Source organism: Apium graveolens, unplaced genomic scaffold (genome assembly GCF_009905375.1).
Source record: "Apium graveolens cultivar Ventura unplaced genomic scaffold, ASM990537v1 ctg7203, whole genome shotgun sequence".
NCBI classification, from domain to species: Eukaryota; Viridiplantae; Streptophyta; class Magnoliopsida; order Apiales; family Apiaceae; genus Apium; species Apium graveolens.
This window is the reverse complement of record NW_027420126.1, coordinates 59,265-65,264: the sequence shown is the minus strand read 5'-3', so window position 1 is coordinate 65,264 and position 6,000 is coordinate 59,265.

Sequence of the window (6,000 nt, the reverse complement as noted above, 5' to 3'; positions counted from 1 at the left end):
CACCAGATATATATATATATATATATATATATATATATATATATCGAGAGAACCCTGTGAAGCTTGAATAGCTCACAGCTGCTTTTACAAGTGAACAAACAAAATACATAGAAATTCTTAACAGTTATAACCTTTTCTATTTCTCTTCTAAATGTGTTTGCTTAGTTGTTAGTTCTACTAGCTATACTTGGTTTATATATCACCAAGTTTACATGGTAATAAGACAGGATAATAAAACAAAACCTATCAAGTCTAACTCCATGCTGCTTCACTACTCTATTCCAGCATCTTTGAATAATTTCATAATAGCATGGAAATGGTAATGCTTCTTTGTTCTCAAAACCCTGCTAAACAGGATGCCACATTCCTTTTGCAAACAACCAACGCATGTGACTGTGTTGTCACTGTCAACAGATATTTGAATTGATCATATGTCGGGTATATGCTTGTTATCCGTCGGGTAGCCTTGTTGATCATCCGCCGGGTAGCTATGTTGATCATCCGTCGCGTAGCTATTTGACACTTGACTCCATTTAATTTATACAGAATTACAAGACATCTAATATTTATAATTAATCAACCTATTCTGCATATCTACTAGTAGTCAACATGACTCATATGCTACTACAGAATCCACACAAAGTTGTTTGCAGAAATGTGATACATTACTTATTGTTACATAAGCTACTCACCCAGTGGATATCAATTAGTCATCCGTCAGGACTATATTGAATCATTTGTCGGGACTATAATTGATCATCCGTCGGGTGCTACAAAATTTACTAAGTTAAATCTACTAAGGTGTTTTGTTTAGCTTATCATCAAGTACACAACATATTCCTAACAATCTCCCCCAATTTATGTCTACTGAAATTGTAGCCATAAATTAAGAGAAACTTGATGATAACAAAACATCCTAAAAATACAGATTGAAAAATAGTAGATAAAACTGATACAACATTACTGAAAATTGACCAATGCAAAGTACACAAAAAAATTGCTCACAATTGTTATCAAGATGTTCCTCTAGTCTGAGCATATGGATCTATTTCCTTGATTGTATGGATTTCTTTCCAAACCTTCTATTGTTTTCTTCTATTTGGTTTTAGAGTTGTCCGTGGAATTCAAGTTCATCAGCTTCTGAGAGATTTAGCATTCCCTGCATTTCCAAAAGAGTCTCATTACTAGAAATACTCAATTGGTCCTCTAATCTGAAGAATCTTCCAACTCCTTTTTCATCCCTGAATTCCATCAACCAATAGGGCCTCAGATGCACTCTCTTTCCTGTGAAGGGAATTGACAGAGTTTTTGGTAGTGCATTTTTGGCTCTATTACTCATGAGCTCCTCAATCTTCTTTAGAACTAATCTTCTTGTTGTTACATTGTAATCAAAGTTCTTTTTGAATAAAGAGTAGACCTTTATAAAAATAGACTGGCTTTCTAGAAGGATCCTGTGAAGTGGCCATATGATCTCTTTTTCCCCCTTATATTTAAACACCAATCTTTCAGGAAGATGTCTGTGAGCATCAATTCCTCTAACTTCATCCAATTCATCTAAGTAAAGGTTTATGTCAGAAAACTCCTTGATGTCACAGATGTACAACATGTCTCCCTTGTTGACTGTAGATTTAGCTTTGATTGGGGTCTTGGATTTGAGAATCACAAGCTTCACTTTCTTGTTTGCTCTTATCTCTGTCTTCTTTTGCTTTTTGAAGATAAGAAAATTTAGCTCAGGAATTGGTAAACTATCACAGTCTACTGGCTCATCCTTAGGAATTATGGGCTCACCATGAATGTTCCTTGTTGGATCAACCACCTTGAATTCTTCAAATACCACTGAGGGTTTTGATGTCTGAGTTATAGTTGTAGGCTTTTTGGGAATTTGGTCTTCCTTTTCCTCATCATTAAAGTCCAATTTTCTCTTGGAATGGAGCTTGTATCTGAATTTTCTTTTTTGTTGTGGTTCCCGTTGCATTTTTTGATCTTGAGGTTCAACAATCACAGATGGTTGTGCAGAGATCTCAGTTAAAGTCTTCACATCCTAAAGTTTGGCTAAGATAGCAGCTTGCTCCTTCTTTTGTTTGAGCTTCTTAGCATCTAAGGCAGCTTGCTTCTTTTCTTGCCTTATTCTCTCTTTCTCTTCCTTTTTGGCTTCGACAAACTGAGGGTGTCCAGCCAGCACACATATCTCTTTACCATTTATGTAGATCTTTGCAATTCTCTTTTTAAGTGCTGAATCTGCTGGATCCTTGTAAAATGCAATTGACCTAGCCAACATCTTCTTCTCATCTGGCCTAGGTGTCTCATACACAGTATTCATAGGATTTTTGTCTGAGAACTTGGAGTAGTTTCTTTTAGGCTTCATGATGAAATTTGCTTTTGGAGATTTTATGCAGGAAGTTTGACCCTTTTCTAGATAGTTCATACTTATGTCATTCACAGAGATTTTCATGACTTGAGAGTGATGATTGAAGACTTTATCTGGTTTCTGAATTGGCCCAAACTTTTGTTGTATATTTGCATCTATCTTTCTTCATTTTTCTTCTAGTTCCTTCTCTATAGCTGTAACATCAAGCATCTTAGGATTTGACTTTGACTCAAGCTTTTCAGCTGCTATTTGGATTAGATCAATGTTATCCAATACTTGTGGCTTTGTGAAAGTAATTGTTGTCATAATCACTTTGTTGACTTGTATGTTTAGCTGTAGTTACCCATTACTTGAGCCTTTCTCCCCCTCCCCCTTACTTGAGCTTTTCTCCCCCTTTTTCTTATCATCAAGTAGAGTGGAGGATGAAGATTATGCAGCCACTAGTTGTTATAGCAGTTGAGTTTGCTGAGCTTGATGTAGATGTATAGCTGTTAAAGAAGCTTCCATTGCAGTCAATCTGGTATCCAAGAAATCTATCTTTGTGGCAAGAACGGAATTCTTCCTGAGTTGTCTCTTAATATCAAGCATTGTAGCTTCTGGAAGTTTAGAATCCAACCTTTCAGAAATGTCCCTTTTCATTTGATCAATTTCACCTTTGATAGAAGTGACATCTTGAGTGTGTTGAGAACCTTGGATTTGTTGTAATTGAGGAGAAGCAATGTGTGCTTGTAGGAGTTTCTTGGTGCTGGCATTTGTTGTGGATTGAAGAGCAGAGTGTGTCTGACTTAAAAGTTGAATGAGGGTGGTCTTAAAATAGTGTTCATCACATTGCTTTGAAAATGCCCAAGATGGCATACCAGATCTGGAACTAGGGCCTACTACTCCCCCTATGTCCAGTGACCCCTCTTCACTTGCATTACCAAAGAAATCAGCAGATTCCCCAGTCCCATAGTCAACATCATCATCAGCTCTAGGTGGCATAGTTGTGATGGCATCCTTAGCTCTTTGCATTGACTGGGTGGTGTGCACCAAGTTCAGTATTCTTTTTGCATGTTCATTGCCCTGTCCAGCTAAAATTTGATATGCTGGAACCGGATGAGTAAATGCCTCAGCATCCAAAGAGATGGAACTTATAACAGCTTGATTATGCTGAGATAGTCTCTCAATGTCTGCATCATTGGCATTCATTGACTCACTAGCAATGATATCCACCTTTATTCCTGTACCTTCATTTCTCTCAATTTCTCTCTCTTTTTGCATCAAGGGCTCCAGTCCTAAATAAATGGACTGCATTTGTTCACTCTTTTTTCTCTCCTTTTTCCTGGGAGCAACCCAGACTCTCACTCAAATCACTCCATTCCCTTAGTCCTAAGAGTGATTGCACTACTACTACGTCTTCTGCACTTATAAGAATTGAAGAAATTTGAAGTTGTGCAGAGACACCCGATGGATGATGAATATCCATCGGGTTAGTAGTATAGTTATCCGACGGATGACTGATGTTAAGCTTATCCGTCAGGATACAATCACTACTCGACGGATGATGAATATCCATCGAGATAGTGGAAATGAAAGAGTTTGGAGTGGAGACTATTGTAGACTCTGTTCAGATTGATGACAATTTTGGCACATATGCCTCAACAGTCTCAAAAAGGAATGGTAAATGAGCCAACAAATCATCTAAAAGATGATGCTCACTTACTTGGATTTTTGTCCAAGAGAGTTAAAGATGGAGAATTTGGAAGTGATGTATTGATCATGTCAATATCCAGTGAGTGTGTGGGAGAATTTGGTGTATCGGGTGCTTCAATTATGAGAGATTTTGGCTGTGACTCCACATTTATTGGAGCCACATCAACCTGACTTTGAGAAGGTGCAGTGATTAGGTCTTTAGCACCAGTTTGCACTAAGTGTGTGCCTTGTGCATCCCCAAGGGTTTTTGGTTTCTTCTTTCTGATATAGGTTTGGGGTGAGCTTGTGTCCCTTACCCTCTTGGCCTGTGCTCTTGACTGAGAGATTTGTTCAATAGTCGCATCCTTTTGGGAGGATGTAACTAGTAATGAGCTTAAATCCTTTTTAAGCACTGCAGTTTGTTGAGAAACTACAGTATGGCTAGGCTGGGAGACACTAACCTCTCCAACCTTATTCTTAGGGCTTCTTTGATTTTCACCCTGTCCCTCACCTTTCTTACCCTCCTTCACATTCCCCTCTTTAGGTTTAGTAGATTTTACAATTGATTTCTTTTAAAATAAATCAGAGGGGGCTTTCTTAGCTTTGGATTTTGGAATTTTAGTTTTGGCAGCTTGGGTAGGCATCTGTTTGGTTATTGGCACATATGTCATAGCTACACTAGAAGGTAAAGAAATGTGTGAGGTTGGAAGAGTAGAGATAGTAAAAATTACCTCACTTACCTGAGGTCCATCCATTACTGGAAAATAGTATAAGGGTACCTCCTTGTGATGATTTGCTCTATTAAGATCTGCAATTATTCTTCTTTCTTGAACCTAACAATTCAACTTTTTGGTTGGGTTCTCAATCACAATATTCTCAATAAGATGGTTAGCAAACATCATAAAGAATCTAGCATAATAGACACTTTTACCTCTCTTATTAAGTTCTCAACTTAAAGCCTAACTCAAACAAAACCATGTCACTGAAATTGAAATACTTATCAGTAACTAGCATGTTAAGCATGGATATATTGATAGAATCAAAATTGCTAACCTCTCCAGAAAAAACTTTAGTTACTACATCACACATATAACTCCATTATTTTCTAAGACCCAACCTTCTAATTTCACTTAATTTAGAGGTAGTGAGTGCATAGCCCATAGAGTTAAGCATGTTAACAATATCAGTGTCTGTGTGTGGAGTAGTAACATTGTTATCAGGGATTTTAAAGCATGCTTTGACAATATCACTATTTATGCAAAATTGCTTATCTTTTAGAGTGAAAGTGATGGTCTTGTCTGTTGAGTTGTACACTGCAGTTGTCCATATCTCCTCTACAACCTCACAGTAAATAGCGGGTGATTCCAGCATGGCATAGTTGAGTTTACATTTATTCACAAAATCCGTCATTTTGTGATAGTCAATAGACTGTTGAATCTCCTTGTTTACTAAAGCTGAGAAGTTGTTTTTCTCATAGATATAGCCGGTTTGAGACATGATTTTCACTACAAGTGCCATTGTTAAAGATTTGAAAGTTTGCAGAGAGAGTTTGCTTTTGAGAAGAAAGAAATTACAAAAATTGAATCTTGAGAATGATAAAAGAAAAGAATGAAAAAGAATTTAGCTTTTATACTATCTCAGAGATAAAATGACAAAAATAATAAAGTGAAATAAAGGACCAATAAAAATTGCCCAAAATAGCCGCTTAAAAAATGAATAAACTGTAAAAATTCCGTTACTTATCCGTCGTGTTATGCTTATAAACTGTAAGTATACTCGATAGATAATGTTCAAAGAATTAATGGCAAGGATTGAGACAATTCGACGGATGAAGATAAAACAGTTATCCGTCGAGTTATAAAAAATTCCAGAAAAATAATTAATTTTTATTGACAAATTGTATTCCGACGGATGATCAAACTCGATGGATAATGATCATCCATCGGGATGTAAATTTTGAC